Here is a 24,210-nt window from a genome sequence, read left to right as displayed (position 1 = left end):
CATTTCAGTACCTGTCATACCAGATTCTTATTTGATATTTATTATAGTATATTCCATTGGTAATAGCGATATCCATACATCTAAGATATTTTCTTACTGAAATAGCATTATAGTAATTTGGAAGGTATGTATATGGATTTTACGAAGAAAATGAGACAATATATGTTGCATAAACATACAGGGAAAACTGAGATACTCTGAAGAAGAATTAAGAAAAATAAGTACCTTATGTCAGAAGACACTGGTCATTTTAATCTGTCCATGGCTGAGCTGAAGCAGAGAGAGGCAAAGGGAGAACCACTGAACAGGATTTGCTTAAACCCTCTGTTAAAACAGAAAGGAACTTAATGCACATGATGAAACCATCTTCTGAGAAAAGACCATGAGAGGTGCATTTAAAGAAGCAGAATACTTTCACAACACGTGTCTCTTTGTGTCTATATAGCAAGCAGAGCCAGACATACCTTCTTGCGCTTGAATGCTCCCCAGTGATGAAAGCAGTGATCCGTCAGGTACAGTACATCTGCAGTCTCTCATTAGTCACTGAGCAGTTCAGTTATGTCTGTAATGTACTGTATTTTGCTTTCATTTATGTTTTCATGAACATTTGAATTGTAGACTAGCAAGTGCTCTTTGGTCATAACATCCTGATAGCAGGAAAAACTATTCATATGTCCAGTTTGTAAACTTATAGTCTGAAGCTTTTGATACAAAATATTAATGTTAGATTCACAGACTGAATTTGCCATATTAAAGTCACATGTATAATAAATCATGAAGTTATAAAAATGATTCATATTCTCAGGCTCCAGGTATTATCAGCTGGAGTCTGCATGACTATCAGCAAGTTCTCTAGTGGCTCAAGGGTTAGAGAATAATAAGATTTTGAAGAATAAGGCTAAAGACAATTTGTAAACTATAGATTTAGGCAGCAAGTGTTGCACTGGGATCAATATTTTCAAAGAAAACTATGTAAATTATCTGATTTAATCCTTTCTAGTAGTCTAGTGGTGGCAGTGGTGATTTTCATGGGCATAAGGATTTTATTTGTGTCTGAGTGTGGCCTAAGCTACACAAAGGAAGAGATTAAATTTAGAAACAGAGCAGTGGAATGAATGCTGTTTGGTATATTTTCTTTTCAGTACATCACAGGATACATTCCTTTTCATACTTAGATTTTAATTTTGATATATATTTGTTTCAATAAGTCTCCATAGTTTATAAAAAAGCAGAAAGAAGTCCTATAGAGCCCAGATACTTGCTGAGGCCTAATAAAAGGGCATTAAGACATAATGAAGTCTCTCCCTCCCCTCCCCTCCCCTCCCCTCCCTTCCCCTCCCCTCCCCTCCCCTCCCCTCCCCTCCCCTCCCCTCCCCTCCCTTGCTATTGTAACAAGTTTAGTAGATCAATCATTTTTTTTATATTTCTGCACAGGAATTTGAGGGCAGATACTACCCCCATTCAAGCATCTATACCAGCATACTTTAGGTATTCCTGTCTTGCAGTTCATCTTATGGTTTCAAATCCTCTCCCTAGGGTATAACAGTTTGACTGTTAAGTAAGGATGTAGAGTCAGTGTTTGAGATTATCTAGTATGAACCACTTTAAATTTGCAGTATGGACCATAATAGTGTATGAGCCCATCATAAGTCAGAGCCTTAAATGGACAGTCAGTTATAGAGCTGGAAAACAACAAAGAAAAGTAGATTGTATTAGAAATGTTAAAAGCTGTTCACAAGATGGCATGCTCCCTCCTTGGGAAGAAGAATTCTGCTCTGTTGCAGGGCCAAACTTTTGGATGATGCTTAAAGAAAGGATTCATTTTCTTGTGATTATTCTGGTTTCTGTGGTAATTAGTTTCTGATCAAATCTAACAGAGTTTTTTTCCATCCAAACCTTTAAAACTCTCTTTAAAATTTTGTCATCAATCCTCCAAAAAGATAACAATTTGCTAATAACAGAAATTAGAAAGTTTTCCCAGAAGTAGGTGCAGTTAAGAGAGTTTGGTGGTTTGACCCTGACCAGCAGCTAGACACCCAGCCTGCCTTTCACCCACTCCACTTTCCTGAGGGATGGGGAGAAAAATGGAAGGAAGGTAAAATGAGTCATGCATGGAGATAACAACAGTTTAATAAGAAAAGAAAAAGCTGTGCATGGAAACAAAGCAAAAAGAGGAATTCATTTACTACTTTCCATTGGCAGGCTTCTTCCTGAGAAGCAGGGCCTCTGCACACCTAATGGTTGCTTGGAAAGACAAACAGAATTCTGCATGTCCCACCCCCCCACCCCCCCCTTCCTTTCTCTGAGATTTAACATCTGAGCATGATGCCATATGATATGGAATATCCCTTTGGCCAGTTCAAGTCAGCCATCTTGTCTAGGTGCCTTCCTTACCACTATGAACATACTGGTGGTGTGGAGAGAGGGGCTTGACAGTGCAAGCCGCGTTAAGCAGCAGTGAAAACGCTGTTATCAACACACAATTGAAAAGCACAGCACCATTTTTCCTGCAATGAATAAAATTAACTTCATCCCAGCCAGACCCAGTACAGACATGTAAGAGGAAAACTTTAACTTCAACTATCCTATGGTTAAAACTCACCTGTCTACCTACCTTCCAAGATGTGGGGATGGAGGTGGGAGCTGCTTCTGAAAGAAGCTTCGGTCTCGTTGGCTGGAACATGAAATCCTCTGTACATATTAGGATAATTTGGGGAGATTTAGAAGTTGAAAGAGCTTCTTTTTGTCTGATTTTTCTAAGGACTTTATATCTGATATTAATTCTGAACTGATAATCAAAGTGTCTGTTTATGTTACTATGATAGATAAATATGAACTTCTTAAGCCAGAATGAATTAATGATGCATTTATTAGTTTCCAATCAAATGATATAGCCTATTCTAATGATGAATGTCTTGTTTGTTAGTCATCTATTTTGAATGGCATTATAGGTTAGAATTATTTTCAAGCAGTCATAAAATACAGCAGAGTATATACTGGCTTGTGAACCTAGCAGCAGGATACTCTATGATCCAAGTACAAGTATTCCATAATGATTTTTTTTTGTCTTTTATTTTTTAAAGGAACACTGATCAAATTTAATAGAAATACTTCAATAATGTTATAAAAATGTTTCAGCAAAGTGTCATTTACATTCACATTATGAGTTCTGAATAATCATTGTAGGTCCTCTAGTCTTGGTATTTTAATTTCTGAAAAGTGCTCAGACATACTTAACATATTTGCTCTTGTAGTGGACCAGATGATCTCAAAGGTCTTTTCTTACCTTAATGATTCTGTGATTCCAAATGTTTAAATTCATAAGTGGATCCACTTTGTTTGCTCTTGTAAGCATATAACATCTTTCTACTGAATTAGACAAGTTAAAGAGGGAGTCAAATCATCTTCTCACTGTATATTACTTGGTGGATTTTGCAAAAAAATTAAAAATAAATTCAGTAATTTGTGAGACTCACATTTGGCTCTGATTTCACAGGCATTGTGGAATGACTGTCACAGCAGTCATTATTTCTGTGACTAAGGTATATTCCATAGTTACATACCAAATTTCCATACATGAGTTTACATGATACCATGTAATAGAGAGAAAGATGAAAAGATGTGGTAGATGTAATAGGTATGTGGGAGAATAAATGAAAAATGAGAAACATGCTGCAGGAGACTCAACTATAATTGGAATGTGTGAGGACAACTCCACAAGCTCTAAGAAATTTTGTAGGTTTTCATGTATGTTTTTGCATGATTTCCAGTGGGTAAATTTTCCACAGTACAAATACTTTCTTCCTGGGACAGCAAGGTAACTTTCATGTAAGAATTCTGAGGAAGTTATCTTTCACAATATTTATAGGATAGCCATAAATCTTAGCCTTGGTTAGGTAAGATGACAGGAAGAGATATACAGATTAATAAAAACATTTTTCTAAATGTTTTACAGACATGGTGAGCCTATCTGTTAATATCCACATCAGCTTGCAAAGTACATGGCTTTCCTCTACAATTTGAGGCAGAGTGTACTTGATCTGAGGGTTGGCGATGTTTTCCTGCTTATTGGAGGAACTACTGAGATGATTGCCTTCATTAGCAATATTTATTTTAGAATAAGATAATCTGTCCTTTACAATTTTTGGAATTATTTGCATCAAAGTACTTAAGGCTATTTCTACAAAGCACATAGACATCTAAAGATTCATATTTTCTCAAGCTAACAGATGGGAGTATGTCTTCATGATTTTGAAAGCTCTTCTAGCTGCTATTCTGAGTCTTCAGGATTTGTATAACTATTAAATATGTGGACTTCAGATGCTGAATAAAAAGATGGGTCTCTCTCCAGACCATTAATAATTAGAACAACCTACATCAAAAAAAACAAAACACATTTCTTCCAGGCTTCATAGCTCTTACATTTCATGTGTTCTGACAAGTAATTTATATCTATTACTTGTATGAATGTTATATTTTAAATATGCTTCTGTAATAAGCTACATGTTACCTGTGAAGATAGAAAATAATGCTCAGTGAGGCACATAACTTTCAGTTATGTAAGAAACACCCATGCTTCTACAATGTGAACATGAGATACAAGATGAGTTAGATTTAATTTTACAAAGTCCACATATGATTACACTAAGGTCTCAAACACTGCCATATGTAATTACAAAATGAAATATTTTAATGACCTTTTCTCCGTGTTTATATTGCACCAAGTAACTCATGCAAATCTGTCTTTAAAAACAAAAACACAAACCTTAGCTTAATAAAATAACAGCTTTCCTAGTGGGCAGGAGTGAGCAAAAATAGCTTTTAGAAAAGGTTAAGCAGAATTTCTTAGAACAAACATTAAATTTTGAGTAGTTTATCAGGATAAACTAAATTTGAGTAGTTTATCAGGATAAACTACTCAAAATTTAACAAGATTGTGGTGCCTTTTGTTTGCTTTCTTATTTTTTTCCTTTGAAATATTAGATGTTTGATATAATTTGTTAGCAGATTCCATTAAAAATATTAATTTATAATTGCTCTGGACAAGGGGTTTGTACTTTCCACCTTGTCGCTATTTGAGATAAATACTTATTGCAGTCACAAAACTACATTTTAGGACGCATTCTATATCTTTCAATATTATTATGGCCTAAAAATGCAAGGTGCCAGTGTGGAGAGAAATATTTTCCTTGTGCATGAAAGGGAATCTGTATAAGACAGAGAGAAAGCCACCTCTGAGTGACAGAGAGAATCATTAAACATTGTAAATGAATTTAGTTTCCAGTAAGCCAAGATGTACTGATACACTTTTTTCCACCTCATCATAATCTATGCAATGTATAATGTCATATGAAATGCTTTAGTGATTCAAAAGAATTACTCTAAATTGTATAAACTACTCCTGCAGAGTATATAGTGTATTATGGTTTTGCTGATTCTTTTATTTTTTCCTAGTTATATTTAAAATATTTATATTTAATGTGAATTTTAATGACAAAAGATAGATTTTTAAATGAAAAATCTATTCCTCTTAGTTTCACATATTTAATAGCTTTTGATGCCAGAAGAAACCCCTAGATATAATTCAATTTCCTGTATAGAAATATTAACAAAGGTCCAAAACTAGGTCTTTGTGATGTATAAAAAAGCTTACATGAAGAATCAAATACTAATTAGATGTTTGCTTTCATTTTTTTTCACTATCAACAAAGAATAAAAAAATGTTTGTTTGTTTGTTTGTTTGTTTTCAGTGTAATAGAATTTTATTTTCAGTATTTAAAAATGCAAAGAAAGGTATCTGATTGGATTTATTTCAGTGTGGAGAGGAGAGGAAAGGAGAGGAGAGGAGAGGCTTACTAGCAGGAGTAAGAATCGTTTATTGAAAATGAACTACATCCTTCTTAAAAAAAGCCTGATAAGGGTGTGGGTATGAGTGGAAGAAGAGGAGACACTAATAAATTGTAACAATAAATATTTCTGAGCCTCCCATCAACCTCCTCCCCTGTATGTCTTTGTAATGACTTCCCTGAGTTTTCTTAGTAGAAAGAAAAAAAAATCCCATTAGATGGGAAAGAATAACACCATAATTATCAGATAAAATAATGGTATTAAGCAGCAATACTCTAGCAACTCACTCTGGTCTTCCTAATTAGGCACCTTTCTCTGCATGAAGTTGAAAATACAAATAACATAACAACATAACGTAAAGGGTAAAAGGGCCCATTTTGCTGGTAGACAGTGAAGAAAAAATAGAGGAGGGAAAAAAAAAAGAAAATCCCAGAACACCACTTACCCTCAGTGATCTGTTACTGCTTCACGAATTACACTAAAAATTATAACAGATTTGTTTTCAGAATATTTGATCCATTGTAATGTCATCTCGTCCAGTTTTCTTAGAAAAAGCATCTCAGAGTAATGAGAGTCTAAGACCAGGGATAAAATGTTGACTTTGTGTTGTCTTAATTGGGATAAGAGCTGTGTAATTGTTTATTTGGGCAATTAGGTAAAATCTTTCTGCCTGTTCTCTTAGCTGAGTTGAGCTGGGTTTGGTAGACCAGTAAGTTTCTTTTTATTTCAATGTACATGGCAGTTTTTCTTTCCAGTTGTATATTTATTTGATATCGCTTTACTGTTACATTTTTATATTTTAATGCTTGAAGTTCAATGTAAAAGGCTTGAGCCTGTAAGTCCTTATATACATGAAGGACATATTGAGAAATGCCCACTGAGTTCACCAAGATTTCTGCCATTACTAACTTAAGGCAATGAAAAATTAGTATTACAAGTATAAACTGAAAAGATAGATGTCATACTTTCATATGTCCTGTGAGCAAAGAAGACTACAAAATGGGCCTGTATATCATACTCTGAAGATGGGTGGCACATCTGAAAGAAGCAAAAGTATTTATTTATTTATTTATTTATTGCTGAGGTTAACAAGAACCTGGAAAATCCAGACTTTAATATAAAATATAATTTATCTTACAGTATGAACCAACACCCTTTGTCAATGAGATGGTATATTTGTTGTCTTTCTGTAGAGGTCAATTTAAATACCAGTATTGTTAAATAGTTTATTTCACCTGTTTAGAAGCAGTGAAGATCTGTTCCTCAAATGATGGAAAAAGGCTCCCAGTAATATCTGAACAAAGACTTGTTCATTATGCTAAAGGACATTTTGCAATAGACAAATAAAATCTACTGTTACAAACATAGATTGTTAACAGCATATGAGCATACATGCATGAAAGTACTGCTATAGCAGGCCAGTTTAGGCTAACATTCAAAGCAATACTGATACTGCTACAGCTAAAGTAGCTTTGGTAGTGAAAAATAAAATTCTTAATTCTTTAAAAATCAATTTAAAATTTAATTATTAAATATAAGAAGTTAAACAATAGATTAATAGCTTTATGGACAATTAAATTAAATTTTATATAACTTAATTAGAAAATTTAAGAAGTGAAAAAAATTGTTTTCTTTGGAAAAAATATTAAGAATTTAAAGACAGGAGGTACTGGGAGTCTCAGGCCTTATAATTTTATAATTTTCGGTTTAGCTAAAGATTTTTTTTTCCAAAGGTGAAAGGCGAAAGAAGAGGTATTCTATTGTTTTAGCATAAACTTCACAGAACAGCTCTTACAAACCCATATATTTCAGTAGCGTGGCATTTTCCTATTTTTTGAAGCGAATAAAGATTTGCTTTTTAACTATGTATTTTGAGCTCTTTGAAGCAGTATTACTCCTTTGTCCCAACAGTAGTTTGGTATATGTCAGGCTGAGCAGAATGAACTTTTGGTTCATTTCCCCGTGATCTCAGATTGAACAGTTTCCTTGCAACCTGGAGATTGATTTTCAAACTGCTCTTTTTTTTTTTTTTTTTTTTTTTTTTGAGGGGAAAAGAGGTAATAGTGCACAGTGGGAAAATGAGAAAGTCTTGAAACTGTGTAACACTGCTCATCAATTGGCAAAACACTGGTGTGTTATCGACAATGTTTTAGTCAAAAATTCAAAACATAGTACCATATGGGCTGCTGTGAAGAAAGTAACTTATTTATGAGATACCAAACTATCTCATATAATATATTATTACAGTCTATGAATTCATTTCAAATTTTGCATCACACAGCTTCTAAAACAGAAAAGATTCCAAATCTTCTCCCAACACTTTCAATTAGTAAAAAGAAAGGTATAGCTTTTAATTCAGATATCATTTTATATAAAATCCTCAACATGAAACAAATGGACTTGCATTTGTTGTTTGAAAAACTAAGCAGGATTTATATACTTTGAAGATATTAAGTACCTTGATTTTATCATCATGAAAAGACTGTTAGTTTTTCCTTGTTATAGAACTTTATTCAAAATGCATATACATACATATATACATGTATATATAAATCTTTTTTCTTTCATTTTATCCATTTTCTTTAGTTATATTCCTGTCTTGCTCTCCTTCTCCCTTCCTTCCCCTATTTTTCTCTCCCACCATCTGTTAAACAAAGAGTTATCAGAAAATAAATCTGTTAAAGAAAAAGTCTCATCTTTGTTATAGCTATCAGACACTGAGCAGGATTTTGCCTGTTGATATTTGAGATAGAAATTCATAAATCTATACTTGTTCTGTAAATTAAATAGTTAAATGCACAGAAATTTCTCCCCAGAAAAAAAAAAAAAAAACAAAACAAAACAACAAAAAAAAACATTTTTAGTAATCAAATATGAGTATGCAGCTTCACATTTTCTTTTTTTTTTTATATGAAAAGGAGGATTATCAGAAGGAAAATACATATGATTTATGAAAAATTAGTAATGCTCAATACTGACAAAAAGGGAAATTAGAGTTTTATATACTAAGACTAACCATTTTCTTTAGAATAAACATAGCTGTTTTCATAAGAAAAGGAACTATTCCACATCACTTTTTTTCTGCTTTTGTACAGTTAATTTCATTTTTCTTCAATAAACCTCAAATTCAAGACTCTAATCAGATGTGTGGCATATTATAGTCTATATCAAGACTGGATTTCTGGACTGCAGAGCTAAGTTTGTTTTTCCTAGAGAAGTGTGTCATTCCTAGAGAAGTAAGTGCCATTAGTTTTCCAACAGAGAAGGGAAGCTGTATGAGGCTGATGTGTAAATTGGTATATTTTAAAACACCTGAAAATGTTTAGACAATATGTTTCTTTCTCTTACCTATATATAGAACTATGCTGTATTACCAAAAGCCAATATAAATCGGAACAAAACATCTTTTAAAAAAAATAAGCTTATCTTGAATAGAGATTTCTATTAAAGTTACTTTGAGTGGTAACATGCACCATTCTATGCATTTTCATTCCAGTTACACAGAGCTATTTTCCTAAAGAAAAAATGACAGACCTGAATAATGGCAGATTTCCTCAAATGTAAACGCAGACATAGAAAGACACTGAGATGACATCATTGCACATACAATCTTCATTGTTCATGAGTATAATTTATATCATTTGCTGGTATTGTTTATTTTCTTTCTTGACTTGGAAATGAAAGTTAAATAAAAGATGCAGCTTATATAATAACACCTCTGCAGATTACTCTTATGAGCAAGTAGGTTTTTGTTCTTGTAAAGGAAAACAGTATGGATTTTACTACTTAAAGTAGAGCAGATTTTTTACTGAGTTAAGGCTATTTTCTCACCTTATTTTTAATTATGGATAAGTACTGATTCAATTTCACTTGCTATGCAATTAAATATTTTCTGCAATTCTTGTCTATACAATACTGCCTTGTAAATCTTACATTTTCAGTTAACAATTACTACTTTTTTGATGAATCCCCCTCCCCAAGATATTAATGGGTCATAAACCATAAGTAAAATTAAAAGTTTGGAAAAAATCTAATAAATTATCTCCTTTCAGTGATTGGTGATGTTTTTAAGACTAGAATATTGCAAGCAGGAAAAAAAAAAAAAAAAGGAGTATTAATGCATGGAATAGGATTAGTGAATTGTCTTAATTATGTATATGGAAGCCTAATATCCATCAGTGGTATCTGTCTAGTCATTAAAAAATAATTTTCTGGTAGAATTTAAGAAAGTCAGGATTCAGGAAACTGACATAAGATGTTTTCCTGCTGCTTCAGTGATGCTTCCAATAGTGAAAAATTGGTGGACAAAATGAACAATGTCACTGGCTATAGAAAGAGCTATTTCATGCACAAACCAAACAAACTACAGACCTGTTAGTTTAACCTCAGTACCTAGAACAGTTGTGGTGATTATCCTAGGGGGTACTGAAAGGCGTTTAAAGAGCAAAGCTTCTATCAGGCATAATCAACAAGGGTTCATCAAGGGAGAGTCCTGCCTTAGTCATTTGGTCTTCTATGATGAAGAGAAGGAAGTGGATATAACCTTTCTGGATTTTAGCAAGGCCTTGGATACCATCCCTCAGAGCATCCTTCTGGAGAAATTGTCCAACTGTGAGATAAACAGGTTCACACTATGCTAGGTGATGAACTGGCTCAACAGCAGATCTCAAAGGGATACATCTGGCTGGTGACTAGCAGTTGACTCAGTTCGAGGCACAGTTCAGGCCTTGGTTCTATGGACAGTTCTGATCTACATTTTTATCAGTGATCTGGTTGCAGGAGTGGAATCCTTAGCAAGTCCTTAGCAAGTTTGCTGATGATAGGAGGCACTGGGTGGCACTGTTAACTCCTTGGAAGGATGAGAGTCCTTGCAGAGGGATCTAGATAAACTGGAGCACTGGGCAATTATCAGTGGCATGAAACTCAAAAGGGAAAATCCCGAGATTTGCACCTGCGGTGGAGTAATGCTGGGCACAGATACAGACTGGGAGACGTGGCTGTAGAGCAGCCCTGCAGAAAAGGATTTGGGTGTATTGGCTAACAGTATACTCGATACAAGCCAACGGTGTGCTTTGGCACCCAAGAGGGCAAACCTCATTTTGGGGTGCATTAAGCCAGGTGGTCAAAAGAGGTGATTCTCCCTCTATCTTTAGTGCTGGTGCAGCCTCAGCTTGAGTATTGTGTGCAGTTTAGGGCTCCACAATATAAAAAGGATATTAGGGTACATGAAAGCATCCAGAGGAGGGCAGCACAGCATGTAAAAGGGCTGGAAGGCATGTCCTGTGAGGAGGCTGAGGACACTTGGGTTGCTTACTCCAGAGAAAAGAAGGCTGAGAGGAACTTCATTGTTCTGTACACCTTGCAGAGGAGGGGAAGTGGAGAGGGAGGTGCTTGTCTCTTCCCTCTGGTAACCAATGACAGGATGAGCGGAAAGGCACAAGGCTGTGCAGGGGAAGTTCAGACTAGACATTAGGAAAACCTTCTTTACCATGAAGGTGGTCAAACACTGAAACAGGCTTCCTAGAGAGGTGGCTGATGCACCATGCCTGTCAGTGTACATTTGGACAATGCCCTCTTTAATATGCTCTACCATTTTGGTTAGCTCTGAAGTGATCAGGAAGATGGATTTGCTGATCTTTGTAGGTCCCTGCCAAGTGAGTTATTCAGTTCTATTCTAACATGAATTGGCAGGTTTGTACCTTCCATGTGCTTTTCATTTACCAAAGGCTTATACATTAAAGTACCCAGACAATACACTCTGAAATGCAATTTATTGATGCTTGATTGATGCTGTGTGGATGATACCACACAGACCAAAAGAGTTCACAAAAACTTATGCATCCGTACTTGCAGCTTTAGTTTGGATCTTGTCTCACTGCTAGGAAAAGATATAATGGGCAAGAATAACATTATTACGAATTTTGCCATTTAGATAAAGTCTCCCATGCTGTATGTCCACCTGACAATCATTTCTTAAACCCCAAAGGAAATAATTTTCCTTTACAAACCAAATCTAGTACATGTGTTTTAGTTCTGTATGGCTGTTGCACTGCATACATATTAATTCAGGTTATATTTCAGTGCAGTAAACCAAGAGAAACTTGTCTGTTACATGCATTACTTATTTGATTTATTCTAAGCAATGGTGACTGGATAAAAGGTAAAAATAAATAAATAAATAAAAATGTTCTAACACTGTATGCATCCCACACAAATCTCTATGAACAATTTCTCTGACAGCCTTGTTCCAACACAAAGGAACAGCAATTTCAAAGAAGGAAGCATGGCAATTCTTTGCAAGAGAAGTTAGTTTTCCACACGCCTGGATTTTAAAAAGCCTCTTCCTCTTTTATTCATGTGTGGCATTCATTGCTTTGTTTGAATAGCAGCATCTTTTGAATGTGAAGTTGTTTATACACATGTATATGCATTTCTTACCTACTTGGACAATCTTGAATGTTATTGTCCCTTTGCTTATTAAAGGTAATAGTTTATACCGTAAGTAGTGGTTGTGAAATTTCACCCATTGTGTCAAGACAAATATTTGGTAAAGTGAAAGTAGCTATCTCACAGAGATGGTTGAATTAGTTTTAGGAAGCAAATAAAGTCTTTAGTGGGTTTTGGGAAATAACAACTGAAACAGGAACTTTAGTATTTTCATTATCTGAAAAAAATCTTGCATAATTTGAAGACAGAAAGAAAGTATTCTATCAAATCATTTGCAAATTTATGGCTGCTTTCAATAATGCTAATTCAGGCAAAATGCTCTGATCTAAAAGAAAAACTATAAATATATTCTTACGAAGCCTCCAGGTTCATTAATAAATAAATAAATAAATAAAATAAAAATCTAATGGATCTTGGAGACCTTATTTTCTTGGACGTATATTCATACTATACTTTGAGATTACCTTCCCTAAATTAATCTGACTCCATTACTGAGCAAGAGATTTAACTTGTATTTCCCCAACCTTTAAGTGTGTCTTTTAACGTCAGTCAAGACATTTTCTGTCTTGAACTGTGCTGAATCTTAATCAAGTTTACTCACATGGAGCTGAGCAGCAGTAGAGGTTTTACCATAAACCCAGGCTGGCATTCAGAGTCCAGCGGTGACTCAGTGGCCTTGAGAGATCAGTTCAGAGCCCCGGTGGAGGTGCTGAGCATGGGGAGCCTGGCTGCGCCCACAGTCCTGGTGATAGACCCCACTGCCCCCATTCCCAGTGGCCTGTCCCTGTCGAGAGGCAGCACAAAGCTCCCCAACACCTCTACTGGCAGGGCATCCAGGCTGTTAGAGGGCCGTCCCCAGTGCTCCCTCCCTGGTTCCTTCTCCAGGCCAAGAGAGCTGAACATGATCTCTCAACAATTTTTATTATTTTTTTTCCTCCAAGCTAGAGGAGTTGACGCCATGTGGTCAGAGAGCTGTGTGTGTGCTGCTTTGATACACCAAGGGTGCTTTCTTTAGTCCTTGGGCTGAGGCTGCTGAGGACACTGCTTAACTTAAAGATCTGGGAATGCAAGGAAGACTGCTGTCTTCTAAACTTATTCTTTGTACGTAGAACTGTCTGCCTGTTTGGTCTTCAGATCATACAGGACTGTTTCCTGCTCCTTACAAGGCAGGAGCCATTGTAACTTTTTATTGTAGCACTGTAACTTTTGAGACAGGCAATCAAAAAATGTTTGAGGAAACAAAGCAATAGGTTTGGATTCTACTGTCTGTACTTCAGAGATTAAAAACTTGAATGAAATTTACCATAATAGGCCAGATGAAATAAAATGGCAGTGGATGAAGAATTGTAATTGCAAAAGCAATATACATGTATTTCAATCTCTGTGACTGTAAGTATTGTACTTGCTGCATGTTAATCCTTCTTAATAATGCAATGTGAGGGAGTTCCTTATACTTTTACTGAAAAGAAACTCTCATCTATCTGGCTTCCTTCAGCTTTTAGAGATGGAAAGCAAACCAGAGCTGAGGAGACTGGACTGATGGTGCTGACTGTGCAAAGAAGCTTGAAATGCATGGTATAGGGGAGGAAAAGCCAGTCAGTGCAGTTGAGACACTATAAGCACCCTCACAGTAAAGAAAGGATTTTTAGTACTGTTCTGTCAAGTATGGAATGTGAAGGTCTTAAACTGTGCAACAGCAGCAAATCTTAAATTGTGAACCATGTTAGAACTTATGGATAGGTCACGTCAGGGAGGCAGGGGACACAATATATCACTGACCTTTGAAAGTGCAGCCTGATAAACACAAGGAAAATCATTTGCTGGTAAAAACAAATGTCCTGTTTTCTTGTCTCAGGTTAGGAGAAAAAGTGAAAGCCCACTTAAATTCAGTTCTTCTAGTAGAATGTGATGTGCAAATAGGTTGGAGTAAAGCATACCTCACTTCAGCCTGGCTTTGAGCAAGTGGATTAGACTAGATGATTTCCAGAGATCCTTTCCAACCTTAATGATTCTGTGAGTACATGCTTTTACCTCCTATACTACCTGCTATGGAGAGCACCTCCAAAACAATGTAGTTTTTCCTCCCAGGGAAATAATTACCTCACTCTAAATAAATGCTTGTTGTAATCAACGTTGAGTATTTCATCTTACTGCATATTGACTCATTTGGGGATTTTCCTTCTGTGGGTTATAAACAGAGTAGAAAGTTATACCAATGTAGTAGGAGATTCTTACATTTTTTACTGAGTGTTATTTAAATAAAGCCATTGTTCACTTAAAATTGACAACTATATGCTCTATTAAAATAGCACACCGTGTTAGAGTAAATGATTATACTCTCACTGAGGCAGAGAAGAACTAAAACAAATCATCTGAAAAAGTCCAGACTCAATGAGCTCATAAGCATCTTAAATGTGTTGTTTATTTGTTTATTTGTTTGCTTAAATATATGGACTGGAATACATACAAAGGAATGGGAAAAATACTTAATTAAGTTGCCATCAAGTTCACCACTTGATTGATGCAAGAAAGAATTTGAGGCTTAAAATTTATGACTTGCAAGTTAGAGGCTGATACCATTTCTTACACACGCACACAAGTTAAGATGACATTGAGTAAAAGCATAGTAGAGAAATGCATGATCTCAGATATGCTGGATGTTAGGCAAGGGGAGGAGAAAACAGTTGAATTACTAACCTTAATTTTTTTGCCTAACAAGTTCCAGTGGTTTTCTTTTATGATGCTGTGCTGTGAGACACGGTATTTGTATCTGGATAATTTGGAAACACGATGAAACTGAAGATTATACGTGCATTAAAGGTGGTCTTTAATGATACTCATTGGTGTGTTTTAGACAATAGTGAGGGTACTCACCAGAATAAATGTGTCTCCAAGCCAGAACTCAGACTCAGTCTTGCTCTCCTTGCTTTTTAGGGTCAAATAATGACAGCAAGATTTTTACTTTGAGATTTAGTTAAGTATAGCAGCTTTAAACTGTCTCTGCTGCACATTCCTTAATCAGTGTGTATGCAACTCCTTTTGAATGTTCAATTTAAATATGAGCTCCATGGTAGGAAGAAATAAACTGCATGCATTTAAGAATGATTATGTGAATAAAGGATATAGAATGTGAATTAGAAAAAAGAATTTAGTCTTGAATAATGAGCACTCTTAGATCATCAAGACATTAAAGTACATGTATGGAAAGGTAAAGTACGTGTAAAGTACACATATAACATCGGATAATTAAATTAGGTAGCATTGGCTCAAAAAGATAAATTCCAAATCAGTATTTGTAGGTCACCTGTGCATCTTTCTGTTTTAAACAAGGGATCCATCTAGTCATGACTATACTTAATGTTTTAATAGACTGTCTTTTCCATTTCATAGCCCATTTATTCACTGAGTAAATAGAATGTTTGATGACATGGTACAAATCCTTTGTTCACTGCTTGCTGTTGTTTTGTTTGGTTGTTTGTTTTTCATTAAGTAATGAGTGAGTTCAGCAGTTTAATATGGATTGAGATCTGTTCTGGCCATTTATTGTGTGAGAGTCAGTGTTGTCCTTTTTTTATTGACCTGAAGCTCTTGTGATTTACTTTTTTAATAAACAGTAAAAACATTAGTAGGGTCTAGCTATTTTCAAGTAAATTAAGTTCTTTACTGTACCTGCTATCAGAGTGTAATTATACACTTTAATGTTCCCATTGAGAACCAACATCAGATGACCAGTTTCACAATTAAGGACAGAATGAAATATATTTACAGTTGCAAGGAAGGCAAAATTGTAAATCAACATGATAAAATACCAAAATGTTGGATTTCTTTATAATATACATATAGTTTTACCAAATTAATTTGACAGCACCATAGTTAGAGAATAATAAAACATAAATAATATTTTGCAGCTTCTAGTGCATAGTTGCAAGATCCTTAAAATTTAACTTTTACAATCATATATTATCCTTGTAATGATGTAGATAATAAAAACTTTTTAAAGTGTAAAAACTCACATAACAAACTGCTTCTGTTTTGTCCATTCAATAAATGCTATTGTACTATGAACTGGAAAATTATTAACTGAAACGTGATTGCTACAGCCAGAAAAACTGAAGGAGGTTTTAGCAAAATTAAATGATTTTATGAACTAATATGAACTGTCACTTATGAATACGGATGATGTTCATGCTAGTGTAACTTCAAGGAAATGAAGACTGTGTTTTAACTTGCATCTACTTGTAGCTCAAAGTTAGTTGAAAATATCCAGAGTTTCATTTTTAGGATTTAACAGGCCTTCAGCACAGCCTTTGATTTTTTTTTTTTCTGTAATTTAACCATTTGAATAAAGTTATTTTAAAGAGAAGAAAGCATGCACCAACAATATTTCACATTACATCTTCAGAACAAAATACTTCTGTTATTTATTTATTTATTTATTTATTTTTATTAATTGTCAATACAACATACAGGTAACTTTAGAGATTTTCTGGTTGGAAAAAAAAAAAAAAAAGAAAAGAAAAACTAGTTGTTCAGTAAATTAAATAACTGGAATTTGGATAAGAAACACGTTGCCATAGAAGTTTCCTAACTCCCTTAGTTACAGACTGCAACTCATACCATGCACCATAATTGACTTTCTGGAGTCAGAGTAGATTATGAAAACAATAGTTTTTGTCTGGCTGACAATCATATTGAATTGCAGTTTTACCTCAGTTTTCTCTGGCACTGCTAGTAGTACTAGCAGTTACATAACTAGTCAAACATAACTATAACACTATATAACTAGTGTTATAGGAGCACAGAGCAATTCCGCATGGTCTAATTTGTATATTGCTGTGCTTAGGGTGCAAAAGCTAGGTATAGATTAAAGCCGAATTGCAAAGTATAGTATAATCATGTTTATTGCCTCATTTATCAAACATAATATAAGCATAACGCTTTCCCATTTGGTTTTTAAATAAAATTATCTTTGAAAAGCTGAAGAATTAATGAAATAAAATTTATTTGAGAGTCTTGCGTTGTGTTAGATCTGGATAAAAAAGATCATCAGCCATAGTGTTAAGTGCATGAAAAATCATCCTACTTATACAGACCCTTAAGACAGTAACTTCATGGCATATTTGGAAGCTTACTCTGAGTTTAGAAGTCTTGCTTTCCTTCAAATATCTTAGTTCTTTCTTCTGTGTATTTTGTAAATAATGCCTTGACAGACCTCCAAATTTTCCCAGAAGAAGCTGCTTTTATCTTACACGATACAATGCAGAAGTTAGGTGTAATACAGCAGAGCACTGCACTGTTATGTACACTCATCACAAAATGATTGTCTTAAGTAACTGTTAGATTGTATAGCAATGCAGCTGAATAACTACACAAATTAGAAGAAGAATCTATCCTACTGTAGTGGGTTTACGTGGCAAGGTTCTGGTAGCAGGGGGTCATAGGGCTGGTTTCTCTGAGAAGGGTCTAGAAGCTATCACACATTTGGTAAGGGCCCCACTGCTGACCAGAGCTGAGCTATATGTGATGTTGTTTGCGCCTCTGTGAGACCATATTAAAGACAGGGGAAAAAAAATGCTGCACCACGCACAACAGCTGAGGGAATGAGAGGAGTGAGGAACAGCCTTGCAAGCGCCACGGTCAGTGAAGAAGGAGGGGGAGAGGTGCTCCAGCTACCGGAGCAGAAGTCCCCTGCAGCCTGTGGTGAGGGCCATGGTGAAGCAGGCTGTCCCCGTGCAGCCCATGGAGTACCACGGTGGAGCAGGGTTCCACGCTGCAGCCCGTGGAGGAGACCACGGTGGAGCAGGTGAACCTGCACTGATGGAGGCTGCCGCCTGTGGAAGACCCCTGCTAGAGGAAATTCCGGGCTGGGCCTGTAGCCCATGGAGAGGAGACTACACAGGAGCAGGTGACCTGGCAGGAGCTGCTGGCCATGGGGGAGCCTGGTTGGAGCAGTTTGCTCCTGAGGGATGGACCCCATGATATGGCCCCATATCTGGAGCAGTTCTTGTCTGTGGGCAGCCCATGCCGGATCAGTTCATCAAGGACTGCAACCCGTGGGAGAGACCCCACAGCACAAGGGATGAGAGTGACTGAGAAGGAGGGGCGGAGAAGAAGCGCTACAGACTGAACATGACCCCCATTCCCCTGTTCCCCTGCGCCGCTCGGGGGGAGGAGGTGGAAGAGGGTGGATGGGGGGGGGAGGTGCTTTTGGTTTCTTTCCTTTTTTTCTCACTTCTCTAGCTTGTTAGTAATAAGCAGTAAATCTTACTACCTCCCTATGCTGAGTCTGTTTTGCCCGTCACAATAATTACTGTGCGATCTCCTTGTCCTTATCTCAACCCTCGAGCCCTTTTCATTGTATTTTCTCCCTGTTCCTCTTTGAGGAGGTGGAGTGAGAGAGCAGCTGTGGTGGAGCTCAGCCGTCCACCTGAGTAAAACCACCACACCTACAGAAAAGAAAAGGGTGAGGGGTTTTTAGCCATGGTCAATAGATTACATTTCTTTATATATTGTTTCCGTTTTTATTTTTCTTCCACTGCTTTTTAATTCCGTTTTTTGCATTTTCTTCATATTATCCAAGACAAATAATCACTCATTTAAAGACAGATTTGCATGAGATCTAATGAAGTGCAGGTGTTATTAGTATACCAGAATAATAACAACAGTGAAATAAGGAAAAAAGTAGGAAATAATAAAAGGAAATACATGCCTGTGCTTCAACATTCAGAAAGACCTAGAAAAGTGCAGAGAGCTGCTGGCCTATCTTCAGCAGATATTGCACTCAGAACTTGGCACAATATTCTCACCACCTTAGGGAACAGTTCTTCACAGATTTATTTTGAAAGTTCCTGGCAGGTATTTTTCATTTTATAACATAATATATATTTTATAAGATAAAATGTAAGAATAAAATTTGTGCATTCTACCTATGAATTGAGTTTAAAATAGACCTTGACAAGTATTCTTTGGTACTTTGCCATGTCAATTACATGCATACATTTTATCTACTATAAAGAAAAAATCATAAATAATAAACTAAAAAAAAATAATCAAAACCTCATAGTAAATGTGTTTTTTTTTTTTTTTTTTTTTTTTCTTTTTCAAGCACTTAGGGTTGAATTATTTGACAAATACAACAGGATTAAGATTCAGTGCACTGGAAGCTAATCAGGCAACAGAAACTTTAAAATTGATTTTTCTTCGCCTTATGCTTCTAGAATATGAAGAAGTATGTGCTATTGTATATACAAAATACATCTGTATCTGTATTAGGTTTAGCGGTTTGGCCCCCTTATGGCAGATGTATTGCCTTTTGAAAAACTTAGTAAAGGCATTGTCAGTTTTACTGCAGCAGATTTCAAACCAGTGAGTTGCCCATGTCCTTACAGCCAGACTGTAGTGCCTGAAGGCAATGTTCAAACACATTACCTTTGGCTCTGTACTCCATTGAGAGAGAGCATAGAAAGGAGACTCTTTTGACTGATGTGCTGGGACAGAGCTTCTTCATTTTTACTGGTGCAATGAGATGTAGTAATGTATTTCTAACAAGAGATCAGCTAACTTAGTAGTACTGAGATTCAAACTGCAAAAACTCCAGTGGCAAATTTAACATGCTGTCATGTTGACAGTACTTGGGACTCCTGAAAAAAATAGATTAGGATCTTCTGAAGTAATTTCTCTATAGGGTCCTTGTCATGGGTTGCAACAAAGAGTTTTTTTTCTTATGATTTTGAGCCTTATCCCTTGCTTTAGAGTGGGAAAGCCTCAATTTTTGCTGTTAAAATATGGACATAATGTATTTTTTATATGCTTTTATTTGTCACAATGATATTTTAGTACCCATGATTAAGAGTGACAACAATTGAAACCATGTGTGGGGAATATTGTGGCCCAGCCAGAGGTGCTTTGATGAATCTCTGATGTTTTCAAAGGATAGATGCCTGGTCAATATTTTTTATTAATACAGTATTAGTATATGTGTTAGCGCACACAGCAGGCATAAGTCTCACATCATACAGTAAAAAAAGCAAAGATCTTTTCCCTAAAAATATTTAATCTAAAAAGAAAATTAAAGCAGATGAAATAGCGATAATGGAGAAGAGAGAATGGAGATGAAAAAAGTGAAAAAAAATTCACCTATGCTGGGAATCAGTAGTACAGAACCTTTGTATTTTCAATCCCAGAGATTATTTTGCAGGTACTGTGTAGAGTAGATCATTTAGAGATCATCAGCAATTTTTAAATATGAGTACATGTTAAATTTCCCATGAATATTGTTGAGTTTATTTTCTGCATGGTAAGAATCTCTCTGGAAAGTACTGTTCTGATCAATGCCATTTTACTGATACCCCCTGATAACAGGGATTTTTTAGTAATTCCAGGCAGTAGCTTTATCAAGCTAAGTGGCTGTGCTGAAATCACTGTTGAGTCTTTAAGAATGAGCACTTCTGTGTTTTTGAGATGCTGACATTGAGGATACAGTTATATTTTTCTCACCAGAAATAGAGGAAATAGAGAACTACTGGAGCCTGAGTCTGATTAGAAGTAATTTTTAATTAATTAATTAATTAATTAATTATTTTTGGAACTCTAATCTCTTTTTACAGATTTGGTTCCCTTACCAAAATTTACCAAATTCTGCAAGTCTCCAAAAGAACAGGGCAAAAGTGGCTACACAGGGCTACCTGTGTCTGCCGCACAAGTAGTACAACCCATGACTGTTGATTTCTCCTTTGAAATTTGTGAATGGGGTCCTAACAATGTTTTAAAGGTTTTCTGACTTGATTATTCTTTAGATGAAAACTGAATGTGGTGACGTCATTAACTAATGAAACTGTGTTAATTGTGCCATCTCAGAAATATACTGGAATAAGGCCTAACACATCTTCTTGGACTGCTAAAAGTAGTGTTGTATTTTTAAGATGTCAACAGCATCGTTCAGGCTGTCTGGAAATCCAAGAGTGGAGAAGTCAGATTACAAGTAATCAGGCTTGTATTTCCTATTTAATTTTTTATATGTTTTTTAATAATGTCAATTTTTTTCCCCTCTAACCATATTTTTGTTTCCCTTTCTCCCTCTCCCTCTTTCCTCAACTCATGCTTTCTCTTGTGATATATATATATATATATATATGTGTAGTCCATTGCAACAGTAGCCTCTGAGAACAATCAGACCTCCCTGAATTTATGTGAATATACAGTATGCAATGGCTTAGGTCTCTTTCCTACGAATGCAGGCTAGTTCAGTGGCTAAGGATGAGAAAAATTATATATTTACACTGCAATTATATGAATTATATGGTTTACTGTCTTAAGTACCATTTCTCATCACGGTAATTACCATGATATTAAGTAGCTGAGTGTCATCATAGAAGGAACACAAGTCATTACCACAGTTCTACATATGATAACTCTTAAACATAATTGCTATGTAATCTTTAGGTGATTGAATTATCATGCAGGCCTGTGTGCATACTGCCAGCATAGCTATGCATAAAAGAAAGCTGCTTAATCAAAGATTACTGCTTCTTCTTTTTTTTTTTATAATTGAATGATTTTCTAAACATAATAATTCAGGGCCAGGTTTTGAAAAAAAAATATGTTACTTTTACTCAACTTTGTAACTGTGGGTTATGAGTTTGCTTCAATGAATAATGAGAAAAACGTGTCTGCATGTTGGCAAGAGTGATCTACGTACAAAAGCGATACTTGCCTTTTCAGGGCTAACATGTTGGGAATCCATAAACCCACTGAAGTCAATGTCCTGATTAGGTCTTGGTTGCATGCTTGATAGTTATGGTAATTTTTGCAGATGTTAGAAAGAGGAACCAGCTGGCCTTAGGGGTAAGGTGATATACCCCATATAGGAGATTCTATAAACAGCAACAAGTAAATCTGACAAATATTAAAGGAAAAGGATCTATGATTTTGTATATGGAACTATATTTTTTATGATGTGTATTTGTTATGACAGTAGCTTAATCTATAATATCCATCAATTTCTTTAATTTGTATCATTTCTTCATGGCAGTTGTATGCCAGTTTGGAAGAGTATAATCTATGTAGAAGATTTGCTTTACATAGAAACATGAATTTGGTAATTACAGTGTGATTAAAAATATAAATTTCATGTAGATTTTTTTTTTTCTGTAAACAGTTTTCATGCTTTTCTAAAATTTCTTAATACCCACAAAAATCTCAAGAAATGTTTATTGGATTTTTCTTCAAGCAAAAATAACAGGGTTTATATAATCTCTTTTACAGTATTTTTCTAACAAATTTATTTGTTTCTACAAAATAAACTCCAGAAGTATTTATTTTCTTGAGTAATGACAGTATACAAGATAACCCCACCCCTGAACTCACATACTGTTGCTTCTGAATACACACTCAGAATAGGAAATGGAGTGCCTTCATTTCTGAGAGCAGCACCTTCATCTATGCCTGACTAAATGTGTTCTTCTTACATGCTGATAATTTTTTAATGTATTTCTTGCACTAAAATCATAGTGTGCCATTCTGATATTTAATTTTCAGTTGATTCACTGTCCTGGAATTTGTCATTCATAGGTATTAGATCAGACTCAAAGTTTTAATTGAACTTGGAGCTTAATGAGTATTTTTTTATCAGAGTGTATATGGCAAGGTGTGTTTTATAAAGAAAATGTGTGTTTCTAATATACATTTCTGATATGCTTCAGATATATATGATATACCTATGGGATGTTGCAGTTAGTTTGGAATGCTCGTGTTATATTTACTGAAGAAAATTTTTTCCCCATTCAGTTGACATAACGTGGGTCAGAGTTTATTGTTTCATCAGACATCTTTGTATGTTTAAGGGAAATTTGGGCTAGGTTCACATTAGATGGTTGTAAACTGTTCAGTATATATTAGGTGGACCAATAGACACCATGCTTCCTCTATATCAAACTTAAGAACTGTAAACAGAATTTTTACAAGGTAACTCAGATCTTCAGTTCTTCCATTTTCATAGTCCCCAGAGGGTCAATAGTTCATATCAGCTGAGGACTATGACCATATTACGTGTTACGATTATGCGTATAGATTTATTAAGATCTACAAAGGTCAAATGACAATATCAACCAGAAACAGGTATTACATACCTCATTGTAATGCACAGGAACATTGTTTCAGAAAAACAAATGTTCTGTAAGTAGTATTGAACTATTTATTATATTAGTGATTTGTGGGAAAAATCCCGAAGGATAAAAACATAATGTGTTGGTCTTTATATTTGAAAACTTGCTATGCTTAATGATGTGAGGATGTATGAATAGGCATTTAATCAATATGACTGCAAGCCTCAGTCTCAATTGAGTGTGTTTTAGTTAATGAATACAAGATGGGATGTGAATTTCGTGACAGAACAATGAGAAATAAATCATTTATGAAATATTGGTTATGTTTCTACATACTTTTCAGTACCAAATAAATGCTAAACATCATGAAGCTTGATTGAATGCTTTTCTTTGAGAATCAAAGAGCTCTTATATCACTGTGAAAAGTGTTTCTAGAAATTACAGAATGTGAAAAAGCAATCTATACAGTTGCTATACATAAGAAGTCCTTTTGTAGTAACTGATGACTCAACACTAGTAAAATTGACTCAGCAGATCATTTTGTTAGTCGCTACATTCTCAGATGGTTAGGAATAGATGTAACTACTTCTTAAGACACTTCTCTGAATCACAATGTAAAATAATATTTCAGAAATTACTTGGAAATTACTGAATTAGACAAAGTTTATGTCTATGGTTTAAATAAAGATTGAGGTATCTCTTAAAACTCCTAAGCAATTTCTTTAGATTCATATCTTACTGCTCACAGTCCTCTCAGATACATATATTGGATGTTTAAGAGGTATAACATGAATTAGTAATAACAACCAGTGAT

The 24,210-nt window shown here is 35.2% G+C and overlaps 1 protein-coding gene across 1 annotated transcript in view; it reads left to right on the top strand.

Moving 5' to 3' along the window:
* Positions 1 to 24,210, top strand: part of CNTNAP2 (contactin associated protein 2) — a gene marked incomplete at both ends in the record, with an annotated part of 1,150,499 nt that overhangs the window by 516,320 nt on the left and 609,969 nt on the right. The gene's annotated exons all lie outside the window — the stretch shown is intronic.

The sequence above is a fragment of the Netta rufina genome (genome assembly GCF_964035555.1).
Source record: "Netta rufina genome assembly, chromosome: 2".
NCBI classification, from domain to species: domain Eukaryota; kingdom Metazoa; phylum Chordata; class Aves; order Anseriformes; family Anatidae; genus Netta; species Netta rufina.
Note: the sequence above shows the minus strand (reverse complement) of the source record. Positions and strands in the feature narration are given on the sequence as shown.